We start from the raw sequence: 26,957 nt of genomic DNA, 5'->3' as shown, positions 1-26,957 counted from the left end.
GTGGGCGTTGTCTCTTGTTGTGGATACGCGCCAAAACAATCGCCCTCTTTATTCTCCTCCGGACAGTTACGTGCTCCCGACGGGAGAAAAATAAAAAAAATAAAACATTCGAAGGCACTCTTGCGTGACACACTTTCGAAAAAAGTAGCGGGCACGGCGGACGGACAGACATACGTACTTACGGGAGAGGTGACCCATAATGAATGCGAGCCGAGTGTCGCCTCCTCCAACTCCATTGTCCACCTACCTCTCTCATCCACACTCTTACGACCCGTTCTGTGGGCTTTACAATTAGAGGTTGAAGGAAACATGAAAAAGCAACGCATTTCAGCCCTGCCAAACATCTTTTTATACAACTTAACACTGAACTTTGGTACCGGTAAGCGTAAATATAAATCCATCGCATTGAATATGAGAGAAATTAGCGTCATGCGAGGTAATTGGAGAATATTCATTCGTATTTAACGTTATTAATCAGTAAAGATATTTTTGTAGAAAAAGGGAACAAATGAAAAGAATATGGAGATATTATTATCTCATGAGTATCGGTTTAGGTTTGGTGGCATGAAGCATTTGTGAATTACTCCGGCCATCATCCCTTCCGTCATGGTCTCCGGTTCAGCATGAGGCTTCCACCCTCTGTCATTCCATCTGAAAATCCAGTACTCCCTTCAAACCCTTTTCTCGGCACACTGCCATGTAAGTGTTTTCAACATCCCTCCACGTGCAGTGCTTTCGTCACCTACCATGTCCAGCACTTCGTCGTTCTTCCTTCTATAAGTCCACTTCACCCTGTGTATACCGACTATCTTTTACGTACATCATTATTTCCGATTTCGAAGCATTGTCACGAGCTTTTGTCCGCTTGCGTCCTCGAATATAAGCCAAGAACATTTGTTTTGTCCGTTTTTTCTATTGGCCTGCCGTCTCCTCATTCACCATTCAATATACCAGTACAAGGGTGGTTTTTCATATGGCCAGTATTTATGGGATTGGTTACATCTACGTCATTCCCCTCAGTTACCTCTGTGGATTCGGTAATGAGTGTGGCATTTCTCCCCGTAATGTACTGAGCTACAAGTACGTTCTACCACAGCAACACATGCAGGGGTTAGCCCAAAACCAGGTGAACCATTCTCGTTGATGAATAAGTCGTGTCACTCAGAGCCGCTCGACCGAAGGGCATGTGCAATTGGTTCGCGCATTCATGAATCTTCATTTAGACATCAATCCAAAGATCGTTAATCCGCATCTCTAATCAATTCTCCTCTTGTCGTATTGGCAGTGAATGCTCTTCCCTATGGGGGTTGATTTCCCCCCCCCCCCCTCAGCTTTTTGCCTTGCGTTCGCGTGACTCTGTTCTCCGTTTCCAGATGAGTGCATTTATTATTATTCCGCTCACAATCAGTGCATCCCCGTGAACAGAATTGGCGAGCGCGGTAGCTGCCTCTTTCTCTTAAACCTTTCCGCGCCGGATATCATACGCTTGCCTCGAAGTTGAAGTGCACCCTGACAGTCATGCCCTTCAAATTCATGACGTATCGTCCTTGGAGAAAAATTATTTTTCATAATGTATGCGAAAAGTCGGAATAAAGCGATTAATTTAAAATTAGTCGTCACGCTCCCTACTCTTTGTGGCTTTTATCTCGTTCAAATTTCCGCGAAGATATATTTTCGTGATGTATATTTTTCAAACTGAAGCCTTCTTTTGTCTTGAGTATTATTAAAAATATCCGCGTAATCTTCTTTGGAAATTGCGTTTTAAAATTCATTTGTTCCATTTGAGACTCCGTTGTCATGCAAAAAAAACGTGCGTTCCTTGCTCTGTGTTCACGTCCACTGTCCGTCTTTGAGGACGAGCACTCGAGCGGATACGTGCGCAGCTCGTTTTATTTTTCCCTCTCTCTTTCTCTCCCTCCGTCCCGTCACGCATTGCATTGTGGGAGGAGAGGAGATCAGTGGGTCAGGTTGGACGGTCTCGTGTCGCTGCTGAGGATGTCGGGAAATGGATCACAATCGCAGCTTCTGTGTCTTGCATTTTCGAAAAACTACATTCTCATTAAAACCCATTCATGAAGCGATGATCGTGAGGACCGCGTCGCATCCAACAGAATCGTCGATCCTTTTATGCTTTGATGTTGAAGAAAGTCCGTCACAATGTTATACTTTCAGGAAAGGGGGTTTCCCAGTCAGGGAGGGTGGTTACATTTCGGGGGTGGGTTGGGGGCTTCAATTGGACGGGACTCCACACTAACGGCCGTATTTCCTAAATATTTGTGGGATTTTTAACCTCTACTGCAGGTATTAATATTCTCGCTCGCTACGGCCTTGAAATGGATAAATGGGCTAGATGAGATGATTCACGCGCAGAAAAAAGGATTTTCTTGCAACTAGAGCCGCTCACATGGTTTGAGCCCATCTTAAATAATTCTAAGATTATTTTCTTGATTTAAGAGGCCTTTCCCCCCTGAATGGTGGTCTCCGGAAAAAATATTCTTAAATTAAGAAAGCCCTCTTGATAGGAGTATAATTTATTGTGGCAGTAAGAATATTTGCTCAAACTCAGAAAGATTCTAGTCGAAACACTTAACTGTGAAATTTGATCGAACTAGTCAGGCAAGAAGATGCTCTAGCAATTAGATCTCTTTTAGATGTCTGCGTTAATATTATTTCCCTCTGCATTTGAGAATTTTTTTCGGTTTGGGAAGTGGTACAATTTAAGTTTAATAAAAATTGATGGTGTAATTTTAGTTAACGTGTTTTCTTTCTTGCTCAACTTATTTAGGATTGAATAAGTTGAGCAAGTTGAGCAAGACAAGAAGGAAGATTTTAACTGTCTACATCAGACAGTTAAATTCTTCCTTTGTGATTAGATTTGATAATTTAATAAAATTCGGTTCATAGTCTCTCAATCCTCATGCCTGCACGTAACGATCTGAGTGGGTGAACAAACATGCTGTTTGCGCATTTGTTGGCAAGAAGTTTCGTAACAAAGCATCACGCCATGTCCAAGTGAATGCAAATTGTAGACTTCAAGATCATTTGGGGAATTGACGCTTTCTTCAATGTGTTCCACCGCTACTGCACACTTCGATGGCTTCGTCCCACTCTGAATTCTACGAGGCATCATCATCTTCGCACTGCGTACGCCGCAAACAGCCTCAGTAGGTGTGTGGAGGGGGGTGTTGGGATAGGTGCCGTTTTAGGGAAAAAGGGCGCGCTTTTGAGCTTGATATTTGGGTAATTAGTCCTTTATTGTTCGGAGGAAAATGGAATTCCTACACATGTCCGTTCGCCAAATATCTCTCTTATTTTATTGTTAATTTCCGAGCAAGTGTGCTTCTAAGATGATATTCTCAGTGTCGCTCTCAAAGATGTATGTTCTTAATTGCTCAAGCAGCCTCGCACTTCCATTTAGCCTCCGTTTGTCTGGCGGCATTTTTATTTGTCATGATGAGTTCTTCAACTCCTGGACTAACTACGAAATCTGGAAAGAAAATGTTTTCTTACTTCCAGTGTATATTCCCACTGTCCCATGCCTCAGCCTATTATATATAAATATGTCTCAGCAGTCTTGGATCCTTAAATTCTCTGTCGTCGGCCTCCTTATGTAATATAATTTTTGGGTTTTTTCCCGGCGAACAATTATAGTGAAGTTTTCTCGGGTTTCACACCGGGTCAGGTTAGGAAGGAGAAATGGAGGACCTGACCCGGTGTGAAACCCGAGAAAACTTCAGTGGCCTCCATATGGTTTCGGCTTGTCGTCTTTTTCACCTTGATTTAGGGGACCTTTGCCCACCCGGCTGTTTTTCACCTAGAGAAGAAAAACTTGGCCTTCCCTTGGGTTTTCCTGCCTGAGTGGGCTTCGGACGACGGAGGAGAATAACAATGTGTACGTTATGTTTTCGCTTCTTCTTTCAGCTTCGGAGAGCCCCCCGCGTACAAACAACGTCAGTGTAGCGGATGTGTTTTCGTGAGCGAAGCAATTTCCAAATTCAGACAAAATAGGAGCGATGCATGACGTATTTGTGTTATTAACTCCATTTTGCACTATTTGGAGATTGTCGCTAGGGCCACAGACGAACAGTTTTTTTTTACGGAAAAACAGAGCGAATGTAATTTCCATTAAAATTGTGAAATTTGATCTTTTGCTTTTATACATCGACAGTTGTTCCTAAAATTGATTTTTAGAAAAAAGAAAAATAAAATATTATTAAAAAAGATGCCAAGAACAATAATGAAACCTTAAAATTTAATATTTTAAATATAAAAAAAAATGATTTTAGTATCTGACGTCGAATATCATAAATAAATCAAATAGATTTTTAAGGAAGACAAAAAATGTAAGACTATGTTAACAATGTAAGAATTTTTTTTCATCCGTGGCTTCAATTACGACAAGATTAACCGGCTCCTAATTCCACTTCATCATCATAAGTCAGCAATGCTAAGATTGGTATGATTGTCTCCATCGTGCCATCATGTCTTATGGCCGATAAAGTTGTCCTGTCTTCTTCTCAGTGTTTTTTCGAAGACTTCTCTTTTCTCGCACTCATCCCATCTCTTCCTCGTCATTTACTCGGTCGATCGACCTCATATTCATCATTCGAACTAATGAGGAGAGTGCTTAGGAGAGTGGGAAAAACGAGAAGTCTTCCGAAACACCTGAGGGGAATGCGGGATTTTTACGCATCATAGTCCTGCGCATCTGCATGAATTGTGATGGGAATAACATCCTCTGGACCGGGAAGCGAACCGCGCACGTTCCGCTTCTGCCACGAGAAGTAAGAAGCCTGAATGTTGTGTAATCCAAGCGGTGGGTGTGAATTTGAACGGCGATCACGCGTCTTGGTGTGAAGTACTATTTTACGGAAATATTGATTAATGCGGGACCTGAGGGACCAGCATCATTTTAATGAGGAAAAAAAGCAATGAAAAAAAAACAGAGGAATGGGAAGCGTTGGTAGGAGCTTTGAGAAAGCAGGATATTTGAAAGTGTTGAGGCCGCTAACTTCTCCCTAACTTAGCCATGGCAACCAATGGTGGGAGACAAGCGGAAAAATTCCACCGCCGCGCTAAACCCCAGTGGTCATGACCAGACATGGAGGGGAGCACAAAAAAGGGATAGGGGTGTGCTCTCAAATACAACGGTCACCGTGGAAAAGTATTCGAAGGAAAGGCCCCGGACACATCGGCGCCGAAAAAAGTCAGTTCGCATTCCTCCTCCCTGTTAGCACATTGTGTGTGTTGTTATTGTTGTTATTATTATTATTATTGTTATGGTAATCTACCGGTAATGGTAGGTTTTCATGGAGTACTTCAGTAGTAACCTGGCAGCCTCCCCTTCCTTCATGTACTGCCCTCTTAAATTCACAATGAGACCCACTCCCTTTCAATCTATCTAAAAAAAACTATTCTTTTCCTTCCTCTCCCTCGTTTACACAAAATTCCACCCCCTGAGTTTGTTTTCAACATCCCCTCCCCACTGAGCACTAACGCCATCCATACCTTCTGTCTCCTGTCTTCTGTCATTTAGAAGCTGCCCCTCCTCACCCACCTTGTCCAGCACTTCGTTATTCCTCCTCCTCTCCGTCTCCATTCTACTCCACACCCACCTTTCGAACGCTTCCACTCTCTTCTCGTGCATGCTTCCGCACCCCAACTCACTCCACTCCTGATCATACTCTTTACTATCCTTTTTGTAAACTCTACAACTTTTTCCCCCAAACTTATGAGATGACCGGGGAGGGTTAAAATGTAGGCCAGTATAGTGAGCAAGCTGTGAAAACTTGATAACAAGGCTAGAAATAAATGTTGATAATATTGAATACCTATTTTACAATTCAGCTTTTTTCCAAATAATTGTAATACATAGGAATCATATCGCATATATAAGACTAGGTAACATTTAAATTCTTGAGTAATGGCTTTGCTTGACAATAGAGCATTGCCATCTGTGGTGAGCGCCTCAAAATGTATACATTCCTTGCTATTAAACGTTTTTTCAGTCTTTAGCGATGCAAATGGGATCACCCTCTTAATTAATATCTTGGAATACCATCCCAGGTTACGGAGCCACGTTAATCTTTGGCGTGCTTGAGTAATTTATGGTACGTAAAATCGCTAAGGGAAAAACATTCTTTTGAGGAGGAAGTGTACCTACATGCGATCATCCTCTTTCAAGTGTTACGTGCTGAGCTTAATTGTGGAATTCCATACTATGGTCGTTGTTTCTGTTTTTTATGGTTTGTCGGTGTCTGTCGTGTGTAAATACGAGCTTCCTTCTTCTATCCCCGAAGAGGGTCGTGAAGTCACTTGAATCTGAACCCGGCGGTGAGTGTGTGAACTCTACGATGATTTTTCTCCTTTCATCTTTCGTCTTCTGTCACTGTCTGTCCCCTGAATAATGCCCCCTGCTTGCTTTGCTGCTTAATACTTTGCCGCGGAAGAAAACTTTCGAGTAATTAATGAACCTTAATGTCCCCTCGTTGCAGATGGCTATTGGGTTCCTCTCTTCATATTACTGATTTAAAAACTAATTTTAGCTGCACAAAAAATTCTGCGTACTTCAGATGGATTTGGCATTGTTCGCCTTTATTCGTAGTTTCTTTTTAATATCTAATTGGCGTGCTGTTTCATCACAGGTAGTTACCTTAATTAAAAAACAGAAACAAATCAATTTTCATAATTTTTTTTCAATTTTCATGTAGAGTGGCTTAACTTTAAGGGTGAATTCAGTGGCGTTATAGACGATAAAAGTGTTTTATTTATTTATCGAGCTATAAATAATATTTTATAAGAAATTATTGATCCACCAACGTTAATCCTACTGTCTCTTGATTCTGTATCCTCCTACTTAATATTCTTAGCTTTTTCAGATGTAAAAAAAACTATTCATTTATCCACCAATAATATTTGTGGATAAATACATAGTTTTATTTTCATTTGTTACAATGAACCTCCACAAAGGTGAGGCTGAGACTATAGAGATTATCTTTGCCTTTTCCTTCATCATCTTCAGTTATTTGTCTTCTCTCGCCTCTTTCATTGGGTAAATAATTGAATTCCAATAGTTGACGCTGATTCGCTGGTACAGATATGTGAACTGCATAGCCATGGATTCCAAACGCGATTCAACTCGTAATTTGGAAGATTCAGTTTTTTGCTGACTACGATCTGTCGTGTTTTTTCTGTCATTTCTCCCGCGATTTATTTCAGCGATGCTCACATTGATTTTTTTGTCGCTGTTTCCCGTCTTGCCGTGGAATGACGTTAAGATGCTCTTTATACCTGGGGCAATTACCTTTCATTTTTACGATCTTGAGACGGAAATGTCGGAGCCGCCTGCGGGAGGTGCAAGAGAAAAAGGCACACCTCTTTAGATGCCGGATGTCCCGCCAGGATATCACTCATTACGCCGCGGCTGAGCGAGAGGGCTGCAATACACAGAGCGTGACCTAATGAATTCAAACCTTAACTCTGCATTATTCATAATTAGGTATCGGATTCCACGGGAAGACACGCTCGTCGCGAACCCTAAAGTGTCCCGCGCTCATGGTCTTGAAAACTTCTGACATCCACTTCCAGGTGAATGTTCTCGTTCATAAATTTCTGGTCGCTCGTGGTGGAGTTTGAAGAATGAATGGAGCCGTGTTATTTCGTGCACGGAGCCTTCCAGTCCAGTCGCTCTCGTCGACACATCTCCCCCGACTCGCCATCTTTACTGCTCACGAATTACTATTCTCTCTAAACTTATATACAGTAACATCTTCAAATATTTTAAGGTATGTATGGTAGACTTTGGGATTTTTCTGTTACGCCGCATTTCCAAAGATTCCCACCTTCGTTTCTCCGCTGCTGCCATCATCCACCCCTCCGCACCACTGAGACATGCGCAAAAAGTAAATCCGGATGAATTGCTTCCTTACTTCAACGCTTTCATTACATGCTGTGAGGAGATTATTCTTTGTGAGTAATGCCTTCTATTCTTTTGCCATTATTCCATTCCATTCCTGCTTTATTGTGCAGTTTATGGGAGCATTTTTGGTATTGCGACTTTATTCTGGTGTGAGTACCTACACGTCTCCAAATCCTGTTCTTACTCCTCTGCATTCTATTTTTTTGTTCTTTGGTTTTTTCCAGGCGTTTACCAGAATGCCATGCTGTACTGTGAGGTTCAATGGCGGAACACTGGAATTGCTGTTCATGACTACATTTAGTTTCGTCTATGCCTATTACTTTTGAAGAGATTATCCTGATGTGGATTTATTTCCGTGGATAGGAGTTTGTTGTTGACTACCGCGTAATCCTTCGAACTATGAGCGTGTGAACGTCAACGGAAAATGGCCGTGGGACCGCACTGTTTAAGAGCAAAGACGAAGGACACCTAAGACGTCATTGATGTCCACGAAAGCGGTTCACGCGGGTTGATCCGTTGAAATGGTTTTGAATTCAAAAGCGTGAGGATGTTTTCATTGCCTTTCTTCAGTTTGGGGCGCAGCCAATGGCAGACGGACGAAAGGTTGTCTTCAAAAACCGTCCCTCGCTCACAGCGTCTTTATATTTTCCCCATCCCATCACCAAGGCCCACCCCCGCATTGTTGTCGAATTCCACCCCTGGGCCGCCGTTGAAAAGGGGGGGTGGTTGATGATGATAGGGGAAGCTGCAAGAGGCATGCCGAGGAAGGGAATGCACCTGCTCCCAGGGCTCCCTATCCTCTTCTCTCATTCTCATTTTCCATTCTCAGAGAGAGACATTTTCTCTCTCCTGACAGATTTGGTCCACTGTTGGCGCGTCCTCTCCGAGAGGAATGGGCTTTGTACCGTGGTCAGCAATTAGCCAATATTAATATCCTTATAGTACTTTGTTAGCAACCTCAGCAGTGTATTGTAAATGGGTAAAATCATTGCATCACACTGTCCACAAAACACTTACGCGTAGCTTTGAGGCTTTTACGCAGCCAAGCATCAACCGTTTATTGCGATTAAAATCTTATTGAACGGCGGGAGTTGATTATATTTCTGCTCACATGGACTGATTTCTTGGGAATCGTAATGACCATCCCTAATGGTAATACCTCTAGTCATGTTACCGAGACGATATATTTGGTGTAAAATCACTTTAAAACGGTTTCATTTTTTCTGCGCAAATCCTCATCAATTTTTCTACGTTTTAATTTATACTTTTTCATTCCTTAGCTTACATAGCCCTCTTAACCCAAACCCATTATTTCATCACAATTTAGACAACTATAGTTTATTTAGTTTACTTTATTTTCGGCTAGGCTGTGCCCTCCTGTCGGACTCAATCGAATAGCCCCCATTTTTCTTTTGTTTCCCCCGAGACGCATGCGGTGCGGCTGCTGCTCCCCGCCCCACTACTCCTCTCCTCTCCTCCGACGCACTCCCCATCCATCCACCCCTTCGTTCTTCCCTGACCTTCCATCCTCCGATTGTGTCCACTTGACCGTGCAGTTTTTCAGAAGCGTCCACTCCATTGTGTGCCATGCCTTCCGCCGTGAGAGCTTCATGCGCGATTCTCGGAGAGTGGACGAAGCTATGCTGTCTCGGACGGCTTCCCTCGCCACGGAAAAAGTTCTCTCTGAGTTTTTTTTTGCGCCACTGCGCTATCATTTCTTCTCAATTGCCGCGTCATCTTTATCATTTCCTCCAAAAAATCCCGTCACTAACTCGATCTTATCGCATCGTTCCTCGCGAGTGTGGTGCAAGTGCTTTCGATACATTTGGCTCAAACACATATGGGATTGTAGTGAGATAAGAGTGTACCTCAAGGTTGCCGAATTGGTTTAGTATCGTTATTATTAATTTTACGCCAAAAAATTCTTAGTTAGGATCCATTAAGCATGATCAGTAAATGGCGAGCGTGTTCGCCGTGCAGCGTCTGATCGAAGGCTCTTAACCCCGGCGGAAGACATTGCACACGCCTACAAAACCCCACTCGGTTCGAGATTGCCTCGAACCCAGAATGAATTGCACTCAAACGCCTCTGACTTAGTTTAAGTTGAGATCTACCCTCATCTATTCAAACCGACCTTTGGCCTGGAGTACCAAGAGCACGAAATATCACATACCATATATCTTTCTAATATTTCATTCATAAATTCAGAAATAGTCAACTACTGATATTCTGCTGACATTTCCTTGTTTATGTAAATTATTATAATACGTATGTGCTCCCCTTACCAAGGAATTCAATTGGTTTGTTCTTCAGGGAGGGCTAATTTCCCCTTCTAAGTTTTCCAACCTCTTCTTCATATTTACCCATGCTGCCTTTATCTCACTAATCCAATGATGTTTCCTCCAAAATGGCAGTTCACACATTGCTGCGTCTATTCCTCTTGCCCGAGCAAGCCGCCAACCGGTGCAAGATTCTCTCTCTCTTCTCTGGATACAGCGTCTCTTATGAGAAGAGGTTTCTTTCGCCTCTTGAGTCTTCCTCTGTCGTGCTTGGCTGTCGCGTCCTTTTGGATTCCACGGATTTGAATTTGAAGGTGGAAGGACGGGACGACGTCCCTTTCAATGACGCTCATCCTTTTGCAGTGGACACTTGGCTTCCGCACCGATCTCTCACTGCAGCCATCTTCTTGCCGCTCTCGCGTGCACTGTGCTGCTCTCTGTATCTTCATCCGCCGCGCCGTGTGATTCCTCGGCACTTTGCAAAGCGTGGAATCTTCCAGGGTATGGTGCTCGCACGAAGCAACGACGAGATCCTTCGAATGAGCCCTATCGTAGCAAATTAGCTTTGAGCGTGCATCAACTTTATATGCATATGTTTCGTTATTAATTTTTAGCTAATTTGTAGAAAGTGATTGAAATATCATAGCGGCAAAAACGAGGAATAAAGGTTCTCCTTAGGATAGCTGCCGTTTGGGATCGACAGACTTTTTTTCATTGCTCAATAAAATACAAAAAAATCAGAAAAGCTGAAGAAATGATTGCTACTTCTCCTCTGATGCCTCGCAACTTTATAAAATTTTAATGGCGTATGCAGGAAAAGTAAAATTAGCATTGCCAAAGAAAAAAAAGAGAATAATAATATGAGCCATTCAAACGACACAATCTGTAAATTAATGATTTCAATAGTTTTTTATCATAAACATTCCCAAAAAAGTAAATTAGCATTGAGGCTTGCTGTAAAATGAAATAATTTATTCCATAACCTGGATTTGGAGTATAAACAGAAGAATGATGAGGAACTTGATATTGATCGTATCGTTTATAGTGTGCTAACTATGTCTCTCGAAATTTAAATACTATATTAAACATTGTATTAAAAACGAAATTACCTTAATTCGACATATTTCGAAGATAAAGATTTAAAACCGGAATATGTACAGTAATCTGATAGTGCTCTGCGCATTTTGAATTCTTGGTAAATTTTCAAGTACCCTGAACGTAACTCTGTATTTGCTGCATTGTATCGCACCTCTGGATAAACGTAAAAAAATGTCGTTTTTCAGTCAAAAATTGTCGTGTTCAGGATTTGTAAATTTTACGTATTGAGTCGAATGTTCTTAGATTTTTAATTCCAGGTGTTGGAGACATCAGTATTTATTAGGCGTATCGAAAATATCATTGCAGGTCCTCGGATTAAATCAATAGACCTCATTAAATTGGAAGAAGTACTGAATCAACTTCACAATTAAACTTTAGGCAACTTTTAATTTAACAAGTAATTAAATTAAACACGACATTAACCGCAGAATATGGCAATGGGTAGTCATTTTTTATCACAAAAAGAAGTAAATATGTTGATATTTTTTTATTCTTGTGGAGTCAGTGAAGCTTCACTTAGTTTTCAGTTCCGAGATAGTGCGCATGCTCGCTTATCCCCTTATTGTTCATCCTTCGTCGCCGCAGCAGTCCTCTGCCGTCTGCAGCATCACATTACATTACCTAAGGCTGCTCCCCTGATCTGTGGGATTCTCTCCATCCCTAGCCACCCCTGCCGCCGGCCACCTGCGTCCTTGGTGTCCCGACAAGTGTGCTGCCCCTTCGTGCTAATCTCATTAGAGAGCCGGAGATAATGATCCGTCCCTATACTATCAGTGGTGCAATTCACCTTCGTATTTCATTAGCTTAGCCTCCTTTTTACATCTTCCACTTTCTCAACTATTCGTTACCACTTGCCTTAGGATGAATTTTCAGTTGAGCTATTGCTTTCAGACATTTCAGAGGTTTGCGTTGTTTCTACAGCTTCTGTAATTTTAGTGACGTAAACAATTTGTTTCCCGCGAACAGCTAGTAATGAAGCTAGCTTCCTTGTATCAAAACTGCAAGTTGAAGAAGTTAAAAATATGGAAATACTCTCAAAGGCGAACAACGTGATTTTTCGCGAAAATAATTAGCACTTTTTTGGGAAGTGTTTCAATCCAAGTAACTCTACGGAGATTGTCTAAGTTAGACGATCCAGCGTATAATAATATATTATGCTTTTTGCTGCATTGGAATTGTTTGCTTTGTTTGGACGATATGACTCCTGAAATTGGTTTTTCTTTGACATGCAGATTCGGTATTGGTTGTTAAAGGCAGGGAGGTTGATTAAGGCAGTAAATACTAGCTATATTGCTCCCGGAGATTTTGTTCTAGTAGCGAAAGCAGGGGACAGCGTCGAAACTCGAAACTTAGGTATTCTAATTATTGTTCGAAATGGAGACAGTTTCGGATTTACATTATTAAAAATGAATTTATCAATATCGTTTGATTCTCTCCTTCTTCTTGATCATTGAATTTTATGTCAATCTATCCTCTAATGCATTTAAACATCTGTTAAGCAAAGTCTTTTTTCGGATCAGCCAATCACGTGACCTCGTATTTCAAATTTTGGTCGCACGCCCAGAAGCCTGTTCGCGCGCGCTCTTTTCATTTGTTTACTCCGGGGTTGACTTCTGTTCGTGCTACCATGAACGAAAAACTTTAAAGTCACGAGTCACTTCCCGATCAGTTAGTAAATGGAATTGGCCCTTTTCGTTCTCTATCGTGTCCTTAAATAACGTTTTAGAATGATAAAAACACGGTTGTGACCTACTTCGATCCTCAAAATCTCCCGATGTTCGGTATTAGATATATACCACTTTTTTCATTTTCTTATTATTTCTATCACACATTTACTCCATTTTTGTGGGGAAGAGATAGGTGGTAGGGTGCGCACTATCATTCTAACAATGTTTTTTTTTCGTGAAAATATTATATATCATATTATATACATGTATTTCCTTTGGTTCCTAACCTTCCACTTATCTAGCATGGTTGGTCCTATCGGCGGGAGTAATTGAGAATTAATCCCGCTATTATAGTGCAGCTCTAGGGGTCATAGGAACGCGCAAGCCTCTTCCACCGCGGTAATTTTGTACTCCTATAAGGGAGTAGGCCTGAATGCCATGAATTCAAGGGCAAAGTGCAAGTTACAACATTCTTGCGTCATTATTCGTCGTCATCAGCATTCAAAAATCCTGTGATTGGTTTCTCATAGGTCTTCGTTCAATTCACCTCTGATCTAACCTTGTCGTATCTAGGTTATATCTTGAATGTTACACCTTTCATTATGTGTTCGAAATTACTTCATTCATTTGTTGGTCGTGGATTGCATGCCAAGTAACGTCCAACAAGAGCTGATGTAAGACAAACATTTCGAAGCGACAGAGAATTTCTTTTTGCCGCTGAGGATTATCCTTCGGCCTTTTTTAGGCTCAGCAAGTTCTGGCAATTCGTCGCGGAGGACAGTTTGCGTGGCGCGCGAGGAATTCTGGGACTGAGGACTGTGGGAGAGGGTTGCGTTGCGGATTTGTGGAGGATTATGAAAGTGGAGGATTTGGAAATGGCCTACCTTCGTGCTCGTGCCTACGCTCGCCTTCCGAGGCTTTGTCACCATGGATACCGTTGCTTGGCGCGCGAGCCGGAATGCAACAGGTTGGAATCACGTGGAATCTTTCGTTTGCCTTTCGAGTAAATGGGGATCGGAGGAAAAAGTTCCACGCCACGCTGCGTTGAGTGTGTCACTAAAGGATTATCTCAAAAGTTCTCAGAAATTTGAAGTATTGTCCACACAAGTGCGTGGTGGACGATGTTTAAGTCCTGATAGGTGGGTGTTTCCTGTTACTCCCTCAGTCAGCGATTCAACCCGAAGGTTTGATGCAATGGAAACGAAACCCTAGGGCGGGCTCGCGGGGATACACTCCTGGGGCAGGGACTGTAAGCGCTAGCTTTTCTCCTCTGCACCCAGAAGGGGAAGGACGGGAAGGAACAAGGAAGGAGGCGCCGCCGCGATGAGAGCCCGACGACGCCTCCGGGGAGGGGATAGGGAAGGAAGGGAAGGGAGGAGGAATCCAGCACCGTCACAAAGGCGGGCGGGCCCTACTAACAGCGAAACCAAGCGAAACGCAATTAATATTCTACCAATACTAGTGGATTTTCCTATGAGGAAGAAAAATCCATCGATCGAATCGGTAGATAATGTTTGATGCAGGTATGTGCGGATAGAGATAGCCCCGGACTAAGCCACAGGTTTCTGGATTCCACAGGGAAGTAGAGGGGCAATTCCTTTCAGTGAGCAATCTCTCACTTCAGGAATTTTTGCGATGTCCTAATGTCCTTAGGCTTCAACTTGGAATTTCTATTACAACTGGCAGAGGAAAATGCATCATAAACATAATTGTTTGTAGTGCGACAAGTGGATCTTTTGTGTCATGGAAGAAGGAAAAATGATCGATCAGTTTCTCTTTACGATTACTGTGCATATAAACACACGGATAAAATTGGATTTTTTTAAAAGTGGAATTTCTATTTGGTTCTCTGTCTTTCATGATGTCATGTAATTTGGCTAACCGAATTTAACAATACCTTTAAAAATAGTTTCTTTCCAGCCCAACGATGTCTGTGGCTTAAGATTTTCAGTTACAATATGACTCCGAAACCGCCTCAATTTGCATTTTGCGGGGTTTTTAGGACTAAATTCGTCAGCAACAAGCAGAATTAAAAAAGGAAATTTGATTACGAGTTCCACCATATTGAATGCCTTCATTGTTCGGGAGAGAAACGGATCCCTACAATCCGTTCGGCGGAATACCTGTTCTATTTGATCGTTACTGTCGGATCTAGGGTTATGGTGAGGTTCTAAGATGATGTTTTTCGCGTCGAGGTATCTATTCTTTATTGAACAAGTATTAGTAGTATCCTAGCTCGTATCTAGCATCTCCGAGCCCAATCTGCGAAGCGCTTTCTGTTCGCTCATAACAGTTTTTGACGAATAGTATAGCTTTCCTTTGTTTATTTGGTTCACGGATGAAGTCCTTCCCATATGATGGCTGCACATTCAAGACACTCCAGTTCCCAGACATTCTGGTTCCCTTTGCATTGTGGCGGGCGAAATCCGAACTCCAGCAGGTTATTATTCATTCATCCGTCGGTAGGAAAGAAGAAAAAGTCTCCGTTTCCTCCTCGCCGTCGTCTCCCTGAGATGAATAATCGTACACTCGTTGGACTCCCTCCCCACAAATGAACACCTGTCCCCTCTCACTATGATTGTGGTCTCCCTTGACCTTTTGCGGGTCCCCTGGGAACATCCTTCCCGCTGACCACTTCCGCTGTCCGCGGCCTGTGGCTGTCTGCTACCCTCGAGAGTAAAGAAAGGGAAGCGGGGCAGAAGCGAATTCTTCTCAGCTGCTTTTATGTCCACAATCCTAGGAGGTTGCAAGTACACTGGGGGCGCTGTATTCGAGTTTTAAGTGTGGTCAGAATTCCGCCATCTTGGTTTGACCATTTCCGGACTTAGTCTCAAACCGTGTACGTAGGTATATAATCACGTACTCTATTCCTTATATCGCCTCTGATTTATAAAATGAAAATGCAACAATGACTTCTTGATTGTCGTCGGAGTTTTCCGATCGTTCGTCATACTATTGTGTGTATATTAAACTGTCCATATAGTCATATTGTGGTGGTAATATGTCGTCGTGAACATACTTTCGTACTATTATTGCGACCAGTCCGCTATGGTAAGATTTCCATTGGCTGCAATCTTATTAATAATTACCAGTAGAAGTGCAGGGGAATGGATGTTTTACACTTGCAAAACCTTATTTTCGGCTAAGCTAGCTACACAGTGGAACCGTGGTGATTTGATGATAATTTTTCCTTGTGAAAAGATATTCGAGGCTTATTTTCACGAAGCCTTCCCATTATGATAGAAAAAAGGTTTACTGTGTTCGTTTGCGATAGTTTATTTTAACGTAACAACGATCATGACCGAATATTTCACAAAATAGTTAGCATTGACTCTTATGGCATTATCAATGTTTTGGTCAAAGTGCTATCTTTTAAACTATCTAAAGTATCTACTAAAAGTTTGGCTATCCTACCCAAGCACCCCCTGCCATTATTGCCACACTGCGCTCAACGCTTTATTAAAGCCAATTTATTAAATTCCTACTTCAAGAGCGTGTTCACCGAGCCATCCGAGAACTCACCCGAGACCGATGACAATCCCTGTATACATGTCAGATGTCCTGTATAGATGCCGTCTATTGACACTAGTACGCTCGGAATAGAAAATATATTGAAATCGCCCAGTCCAAATAAATCACCTGGTCCAGACGAAATCCCTTCTCGCGTATGTAGAGAACTAGCCTCAGAAATTGCCCCCTACTTGCAGTTAACATTCAGTAAATCCATCAAGCAACACGAAGTACCTAATGACTGGAAAATCGCTAATGTAACACCAATATTTAAAAGTGTAGACAAGGAACAGCCATCTAATTACAGGCCGATATCTTTAACGTCCATCTCATGCAAGGTCCTTGAGCACATCGTAGTCAGCTCGGTAATGAAACACCTAGACGCACAAAACTTATTAATGGGAACTCAACATGGATTCAGGAAAAGGAGATCGTGCGAAACTCAGTTAGCGCTTTTCGCCCACGATATTTTAGTCTCCGAGGAAGACAACATTCCAGTAGACGCGATTTTTCTTGATTTCAAAAAGGCACTTGATAAAGTACCCCACGGAAAGTTAATAATAAAACTGAAATCTTATGGTCTAGACGAAGATGTCATTTCCTGGATAAGAGAATTTTTGAGCGACCGCGTCCAAAGAGTAGTATTAGACGGTGCAGTCTCCAATGAGGTTAGAGTCACTTCTGGCGTTCCTCAGGGTAGTGTCATAGGCCCACTCCTATTTCTTCTTTATATAAACGACATTGGCGAAGTAGTACCTCGCAGGGTATTATGTAGATGTAGATGTGGATGAACGTTCGGAACTATGTAGTTACGCCCCCTCCAGTGTATTTACGACCTCCTTGCCACCACCACTCACATCGTCCGCTGACAGGTGTCAGGGCGTTTTCCCTTTACGACAACGAAGACTCAGCGTATTGCATGCTGCTTCTATGCACACGTACCCCTTGTGATGACTCCGTCCGCTTTTCACGGCTTATCACAGTATTATTCAGTCAGAGTGCTGGAGTCCAGAAATTATTTTCGGGAACGAAAGTTTCAATGTGAACCCTATTGGGCAGTACTCAAATTCTATTCTCCGAGACCGGGGGGATAATAGTTGCAATGATTATCATTATTATGAAAGCATATAGTCGGTTAAACGCTTTAATAATAATGATAAATTTGACTCGCAATTATTCCCATGGAGTTTGGATTTATTTACAGAATAAAAGTGAGTGGGCCTTATTGCGAACTGAAAAGAGAGGTCCAATCTGTGCTGACTCAGAGAAGTCGCGAAGCACTCCATGTAAACCTACCTTAACCGAGAGAATACTTTGATAATAAAACCGATTAAGGTAAGTTTAAGTGGACGTATTTTTAATTATTCTTGCCATGATCCGTGAACTTAACTTTTATGAACCGTGTATTTAATATATTACTAAGTAAAGGTGTGCGATTCGTCAGTGACTACTAAGAGCGATCAGATAGCGTTTCACAGCTTTCATTTAAATTAGGCTAGGGGCCGCTAGAGACATGGAGGCTACGCGCTAGGATTAGATGTGTTGCGCAAATTTAAAAAAGATGTTTCATAAAGTTATATTGAAACCCCACCATATTTCTTGGATTTGGCCGTGCGGGTAGATGTATTCGTGTGTTGGCAGCCCATCATGCCGTCTGCTGCGTGGTTCCTGCCTCGTCTTGGGAGGCACTCAAGAGACCAGAACCGCTCCAGACAACACATACGCCCCCCTCTCGACTGGAGTTCTCACGGGTGGTGGAAGGGGTGAGGTGGGCAGCAAAGGGTTCTCAACGGCCTCTATTCTCTCCTGCCGCCTCTCCCTCCATTTATCCCCCTATTATCATCATCATCTCCCGTGGCAATCAGAGTGTGGGGGCGGCCATTGTGGGACCTGTCTGCTTGCTTCATTGCCGTGGTCTCTCCCTCTCTGAACAGCGGAAAGTTTTGAGACCACACCGTGCCTCAAAGCGTTGATTTACCAGCTACCATGGCGATTCTACTGCCGTGAGTCTGAAAAATAATTGTTCATCATCACTGGTCAACAATCCTGATATTGGTTCGACCCATCTCTCCACTCAGCTCTCATAATATCAGCTAATCTTTTCACACCTACGTATTTCTTTTCTTCTCTTTCAAACCCTTCATTTCATCCACTTGTCCCTCGACGACTGTCTTCATCAGGCCATCAAGCGTTATGATGTGACCGATTAGGTTATTCCGTCTTCTTGTCAAAGTTTTCTAATGAGTCTCCTATTCTCTCAGCCTCCCCTTTTAAGAATTTCCTCTCAGCTCATTTGGTCGATCCGTTTGATCCCCATCATTCTTCTCTATCACCATATTTCGAAACCCTTTTACCGTGATTTCTCTGCTTCTGTCATTGTCCAGGCTCCTTCATGTGGAGAAGTATATTTATAATGTAAAATTTTAGGTTTTCCCGGCGTATAGATTGATGAAACATTTCTCGGGATTCCCACCGAGTGTGGAAATGGGTTAATTCTCCTAGCGTTTCAATGGCTGAGTCTAATAAATAAACAAGTACCGTAAAAAAATATCATTAAGAGTAAACCCCTGAAGACGATGGCAGACTCAGCCATTGAAACGTTAAAAAAAGGAGAATTAACCCAATACCACACCCGGTGGGAATCCCGAGAAATTTTCATCATATTTATAATGATAATGTCAGTTCTGATAATTTTTACCTTAATTCTATGCTTAGTTTCTCGCTATTAGTCGATCTATCCTTGCAAGGCTCTCCTCGCATGGGCTGTTTTACGCGGTTTTTATAAATCATGAGAAATTCATAATACAATCCTTTTTGTCTGATCGAAATACTGTTGGATGGATGTGCAACGATGAAGTTTCGCTCCGTGCCTCCCGCGACAGGTGAGTATGTATGTAAGTGTACGACTAGGCCACCCTAATCATACTTCATACCCTCATGTCAACACGCATACTAGTTTCTTTCGTTAATTTTATTATAATTATTTAATTATTTTCCGCTTCCAGTTAATTTGATTTCGATACCGATAGATTAAGCGGCACCTACCGAGGCACAGCACTTCAAAATCGAATGAGGATGCATTTCTTAGGACAGGAGACGCCGACGATCTCTGTTGGGCCGAAGGCCGCTATCAAGACCTCTTCTTTCGGAAAACCCATTGTGCCTCCTACCTCATGAAAAGGCAAACCACTTGCCCACATACGTATTGCCGGCGCATTAATATGTGCATGTGGACTATCTGGAAATTGTGCTGGGACAATGAAAAGAGGAGAAAGAGATAGAGTTGGAAGGCGGCTGGCAGAGATTCAAAAGCGGGGATTATAACCCCCAATATTTTCCCCTCACCTCCAACCGCTTACTTCTACACTTCAAGCACTACAGTACCCTCCTGTTCTCTCGCTCTTCCTAATCAACTATCATTGCGTTGGCAATCTACATTCAGGGTACCTTCGAAATGCGAATCTGAGTGGGAGCACTAATTTGCCTTTCGCCTTCCGCATGAAGCGATGAGCATGGCGCCGCTCTCGCCGTGAGCTCCCTCCGCCAATTCTTTCTCCGCCGCCGCCGCGAAACTTTCTCTCGTTCTCAAGGGAACGCTCACGCTCTCGGAAGGGAGGTGTGAACTGGATCAATCGTTCGTCCTTTGCGATACGTGAATGTTGCTGAAAATTTGCGGTGGGAGCCATCGTGGAATGCTAGTAATTTTCTTCATAATGAATTTGAACTAACCGTGTTTCATCCAGATCATAACATTCAGTAATTATGAACGTTTATTTGGATGTAGTGGACTTTCTGTACGTGTAGAGTGGTCTAAATGGCTTCATGAATTTTATGTTTTGTCAGTGTATTTCATGTACATTACCACTCGTAAATCTTTTATGATTGAAATTTTTTAAACTGCGTTCAAAAAGTTTACGTATCAGTTTTTTTGTATATTTAGCGTCATGAAATTATATGACGATCTCTAAATTTGTTTCCTCTGCCACTATATGACGAAAGGAATGTTTTATTCACTATTTTCCTTCTTTTATAAGTAATTTAGCTCAAATATTTTCGAAAAAATTATATTTTTTCTTTATTGAAATGAAATTTCAATCGTCTTAAAGAATTGAGTTTGCTTAGGGCAATAATAATTTCTAACTTCTTTAATCACATATATGTTATTTTAAAATAAATAGAATTTCAAATGGCTGATGAATATTCTTTTCATACATGTCAATACTGCTCCCTGAGGTCAGTTGAAGTGAATAGATGAATGATACCAACGCGAAGAGGAAAAATCAATTTGCTTTCTTCCGCAGATTTTATTTAGGTGGAAAGCAATTAATTGTAATAATTATAGTTATGTTTATTATTACTCAACCGCATAAGAATTTCGGATTTTATTTTTACTACATGAGTAAATTTAGGAGGATGAATGAGAACATGAATTTGGACGACCGCCATTTGATTAGTAGTCATGCCTTCACTTTCATAATTCACTACGGACATTGTTGTAAAAACTTGCGTGCTATTTGCTTTGCAAATAATCAGATTTAAAAGATTATCCCATAGGATAATGACTTGGTGTCCCCTACTTATAACTTCTGAAGGTGAGCCTTTTACGTGTTTGAGATTGGTACACCCAGCATAAATGATAAGGGAAGAGCTCTCGTGAATAGTTGTCGTTTACCTTGATCTGGTGATTCTTGGTCCGTGTTTAGCCGTAGGCCATTGCGACGAGCGACCTGTCCATTGGGATGCTGTGTGTGACCTGATTGTTGTCTGCAGTGAGTGCCTCCTCGCGGACTGTGTCGCCTCAATTACCCCCCGTTGAAGGAGCGCCAAAATAAAAAAGCGCAGTCACCCTCTTGAGCTATTTTTACCCCCACTTGCCCGTGCCGGTAAAAAACGTTCGCGTCGGCAGTGGCCGTCCGATTAATGGTGCATGGCTAATTTGATGGAGTGTCATCGATCGATTGACCCACTTCGATTGTCGCCTCGAGCAAGGCAAGCCACAGCTGGCTGAGTGGTATCGGTGGCCTTCCATCGTCCCAGCAATGAGGGAAACGCCGACGATCCCATTAGTCACCCACGTGACATCCGTGTTTATATAATTTTAATTTTTTTTGGCTTTTACTTCAGTTTTGAAATGTGAAGTTGTATGAAAAGCATCATCATTATGTCAACAGCGCTAAGATATGATCGACGCAGCTCTCCATTCCTCTCTCCTATCCGCTAGCCTTTTTATAGCGACGTATTTCTTCTCTTTCACATCCTTTATAACCCTTCGCCCTGTGTAACTCATTCGGGGCCGTCCCTCGCCCTTCTTCCCTTCCACCTCTCCTTCGACGATCATCTACAGGAGGCCATCATGTCTCATGATGTGGCCAAATAAATCTTCTGCTAAAGGTTTTTAGGAGGCTTCTCTTCTCTCCTACTCTTCTTAGCCCTTCCTCGTTACTCACACGGTCAATCCATTTTATCTTCATCATTCTTCGGTTGCACCACATTTCGAAGGCTAGACTTCTCCGTACCGGTCACGTTTATGAAGATGTGGAGGACGAATTCTATCACCGAGACAAACGGATGGCCAATCAGTCAAAGATCAATTGCAGCAGGGAGAAACGTGAGGGTCGGGGCGCGGGGGTCGCGTGTGTGACTGACTCCGTTTGGAATTATTCCGATCGGTTTTCATTCCGAACGGTTGATTTCGATTGGTTTGCATCGTCATTTGTTGTGCTTGAAAATGTTCATTCCGGTAATGAGATCATTCATCCCCTGCTATGAGTCGTCGGAGTGGAATCTTCCAGCACAACAGATTACGATCGCATTGCAACCAATCGGAATCAACCGTGCGGAATGAAAACCGATCGGAATAATTCCGGACTGAGACAAGCACATTCCTCCTGAATATTTGAAAGGTATGGAATCGACCGCTAACAAAGCGACTACTGCAGAGGAGCAACGTGGTGATAGGCAGGCAAACCGTGGACCATTATACAGCCGTGTATTTTCGCTGGTGAAAGCAGGACGAAGGAGCAGGTGGAGATTGCCCAAAGTCAATCTACAAATATACAATAATTTAAGTATTTCTATTTCACTGCCTGCATCAATCAAGTGCTCTCGTCCTCTGAATGTCAGCCGAGGAAAATCCCCGCAGGAGGATTAGGTGAGAATCATATCGAATGGCTTTATTCGTTTCGGATTGTGCCACTTTTTCGCTAATTTGGTGTGGAGAAGATGAGGATGAAGAAATCTTAGTTTCATGGTTGGCCGTATGTGAAGCTTCATTGACTTCAGCTTTGACTATGCAGCTTCTTCTGTCGCTGTTAACGAAATTCACGGCCGTGAAGCGAAGCGTCATTACATTAAGTTTTTTGTACAAGTTTTGAACAAAAAAGACTACTAGTTTCCCAGATGCCACTATTGCACTATCTTTGGCTATTCCAATACTGCTCAAGTGAAAATATTTGTTATTGGAATTTTTTCCTTGGTATGAATACGTCTTTGCATCGACGCGTTTGAATTTGAATATAGTCGCTTTTAATCCGACTCTTAGTTAGTACACCGGAATAGGACAGTTGCCCCGTGTCTCCTTGATTTTATTTGTGGTCCTCCGTTAGGATTTGAGGTTCTTTTATGGCGATGGGAAGAGGCGAGGAATCTATAAGAGGGATTGTATCTTCCTTCCCCTCTTGTGGATCGCGTGTGGCATTATGGGTGGGATTCCTTTCCATTTAAGGCGTGCTGGGTCTTCGCTTACGAACCACTCCTCTATCGCCCCTCCCCTCCACCCGTAAGACACACTTCCTCCCTCCGTGACAACCACGCCCCCGACCCACCCTCCGTGTCATCACCATCGGCGCCTCCTTTGCTTCATCCTCACGGCGCCCTCGGAATATTTTCAAGATCTTCATCTACATCTTCATATTGCCTCCCTCCCTACCTTTATAGGCGTGTGGCGAGGGCAGTTACAATACAAATGAAAGGGAAACACGCGCACCTTTAGCCCTCATCAAAGTCCTGTATTATTATCGGAGGAAAAATGAATTCCCATACCTATCCGTTCGGCAAAATATCTCAATTAATTTAAGTTTCAATGGGGCATAGAAATATAGCGAGGCCCTTATACGATGTTCTCCGTGTCGCTCTGAAAGATATAATATCTATTCATTATTGCTCGAACAGTCTAGGTCTAGCTCTAAGCTTCCCAGCCTTCAGTGGCTCCCAGCCTAGTTCGTATAAAAGCTGTGTAACGCTATCTGTTGGCACGGATCAATTTTTTGACGAGTCGCTCAGCTTTCCTTTGTATATTATGACGTTCACGGATCGTTTGAGGTACTTACCTGTATTTCCACTCTCTTTGGTGGACGGCGCGTGTGTCGGCGAAATTCTCATAGATTGCCTCCAAGGCAGAGTTCACATATACCTATGTATGCATACCACACTCCCTTACTCGGTTCTTCTTCTCCTGGGGATCGGGTTGTTGTGGCGGCAAAAGTGTTGGCTTCCCACCCCGTGGAAACTGGTTCAAACCCCGGCAGTGACTGACATTTTCAGATATTGAGTGCTGCTTCAAGTGTAGCTCACCGTCCTTTGGGTGGGACATGTTCCCTTTCGCGCTTTTCTTCAAGACCAGTCTCCTGGAAGGCTGTACCTCCATCCCCTGACCCCTTCACTCTTAACTCAGCCGTCCCAGTCACTCAAAATACCACTCCTCCTTTCCTTCCTCCTCAATTAACCCAAGTGTCCATGTACTTTTCTCTTCTTCGACCATCCTCGATTGTCTTTGGGACGTCCCCAGTGCTGTGTAATTCAAAAGAGGCGTGGTTTTTCCATAACGATTCCCTTGAGTTGGATGTCGTCGGATTTCCTCGTGCCAGTATCTGCCTTCGTTTGTGAGAAACCCATTGAGGAGTGAGGAGAGCCTCGGAGAATATTCCCCATTGGTTTATGCCTCGAACACACCCCTACCCCCTCGCATCGGCCGTTGAACTCCCCCTATGATAAGGAGTCCTTAGCGAGGAAGCCCCCCCCCCTGCGACACAACATCGCCGTTGCGATGCATAACGGAGCGGAGTTCCGGTGCTCAAATATTGACGACCCCCCTCCCCCCCCCCCCAATACGCATTTTCGGACTGTTGTATAGCCAGCATATCGCACGCGATTGAGAGAATGAGCTCCCATTGGAACTCGCCGATTTTCTTTTTTTATGCCGATTGTGTTTTATGTGCTAAAGGCGGCTTTGCATGAAGACTATGCGAATTCACCTCGTGGACTTCCCTCTGCTTTTCACACCAATGCGTATATTCTCTATCGTTTCATTATTCCAATCGTTGGTTTAACAATTAGAGTTCGCAGTGCACCTGTTGATTGCTGGACGTTCTCCCTCACTGTCATCTCATTTCCGTTCATTTCCTTCAGAGTCCCTTTCTCTCGCGCGAGCTCTCTCTTCCTCTGACTTTTTTGACGAGAAGAACACAATTGTTCCCAATGAGCCTTTTTCAGGCATATAATTCAATTAAAGTAATTAATTACCGGATGAGTTTCGTTTTCATGGCTTATGTTTGAGGAAAACGGAGACAGTAGTAAGGGCATCAGGAAGCGAATTGCACTAGCAAAGGAGACTTTCATGAACAGGAAGGAGCTTCTGAGAGGATCGTTCCGTAAGAGTTTAAAGAAATGGTTAGTGGAGAGGTTGATCTGGAGTGTAGCGCTCTACGGTGCGGAAACGTGGACTCTGAGGAGAGAAGACGAGAGAAGATTGGAGGCATTCGAGATGTGGGTATGGAGAAGAATGGAGAGGGTGAAATGGACGGAGAGGAAAAAGAACGACGAAGCACTGGATATGGTTGGCGAGGAGAGGCAGCTTTTAGATGAGATACGGAGGAGACAGAATGTATGGATGGAGCGAATACTCAGCGGGGAGGGGATGTTGAAAATGGTGTTAGAGGGTAGAATGTTAGGGAAACGAGGGAGCGGAAGGAAAAGAAAAGGATTTTTAGATAGATTGAAAGGGAGTAGGCCTTACAGTGAATTGAAGAAGGTAGCGCTGGAAGGAAAGGGAGGCTCCCAGATCACTTCTTTAGTACTCCATGGAAACCTACCTTAATCGGTAGAATACTGTAATAATAATCGGCCAGACCTTGCTCCCTTCCCTCCATGGACTTTCCTCTTCAATTCACGACGAAAGGGCTTCTCCCTCTCATTCCATAAAAAATCCTATTCTCTTCCTTCCTCTCCCTCGTTCACCCAGCGTTCTTCCTTCGAGCTCTCTTTTCAACAACCCCCCTCCCCACTAAGTACTCTCTCCGTCCATACTTTCTCTCTCCTGCGTATTTCATATAAAAACTGCCTCTCCACACCCACCATGTCCAGCACTTCTTCGTTCCTCTTCCTCTCCGTCCACTTCCCCTACTCTATTCTTCTTCACACCCATATTTCGAATGCCTCCAGTCTTTCGTCGTCCTCCTTCCTCAGTGTCCATGTTTCCACTCCGTGAAGCCGGAACAGCCTTCTCTATGAAACCGTTCCCTCATGTACGCGCCCTCAGGGTGGGACCCGGATTTTTAACAATGCCCTCCACTTCTTCCATTCGTGGCAATACCCCCGGAATTCTTTACATTCCCACCGCTGTCCACTCAGATGAAGGCAATCGCTGCCCTTCTCAGTTTCTCCCCCAATCGATTGCTGCACTGTTCGTGGGATTGATCTTTTACATTCTTACCCGGAGTCACGCCGCCGAGAACATGCCCGCAGCGACGCGAAAGCCAAGAGCGTGGGTGAGGATTCGTTTCCGCACATAAAACCACTCGTTGAGCAGTGCTCACGGCTCATTTGAGCGGCGGAAGAGCGCATTTGAGTGCATCTATTGGGAGGTTTGGACAAGTTCCGGCTATAATTACAGATCACTTCGTCTGCATGTTCCGTTCGTTTCATTTGATTCATCCATCTACGAACTGTTTCGAGAATATGTAACTTTATTGTTTGAAAGCCTCAGGGCCGGTTTAATAAATAATAATAATCAACTATTGTCGTGGACTCATTGGTTCACAGAAATATTTTTTATTTAGTCATTGATAAATGGACTACAAAAAATACATAACTTACACAACAAATAAATAAAACTATCAAAAAATACAACTCAAAGGTCTTGAATTAATGTGCACGTAATATTTCAAGGTATGAATGAGAATGTTAGCATAATCTTAATAAATAGATCCATAAAGTACAACAGTCAATTTCTCATTTCATTAAAAAATGTTGGATTTTATCAGATCGAAAAGTTTTCTTTCAAAACTTGCGATGAATTAACACGTTTTAACATCAACAGGCAGTGATTTCCATCTGCGGGAAATTGACACTTTGGTTGATGTATCGTCAGTGGTGCCATGGTGCTGGAACGCTGTTCGAGCTAACAAAAGACATAATAGTCAAATAACACTTTAATCAATTTGGTTGCCTCAAAATTTCTAATATGTACTTTCGTATCCCAAACGAAAA

At 42.9% G+C, this 26,957-nt stretch overlaps 1 protein-coding gene across 10 annotated transcripts in view; it reads left to right on the top strand.

Annotated features, from left to right (window-relative positions):
- Nucleotides 1–26,957, top strand: part of LOC124158464 (partitioning defective 3 homolog) — a 556,537-nt gene that overhangs the window by 374,382 nt on the left and 155,198 nt on the right. The gene's annotated exons all lie outside the window — the stretch shown is intronic.

The sequence above is a fragment of the Ischnura elegans genome, chromosome 5 (assembly GCF_921293095.1).
Source record: "Ischnura elegans chromosome 5, ioIscEleg1.1, whole genome shotgun sequence".
NCBI lineage: Eukaryota > Metazoa > Arthropoda > Insecta > Odonata > Coenagrionidae > Ischnura > Ischnura elegans.
Note: the sequence above shows the minus strand (reverse complement) of the source record. Positions and strands in the feature narration are given on the sequence as shown.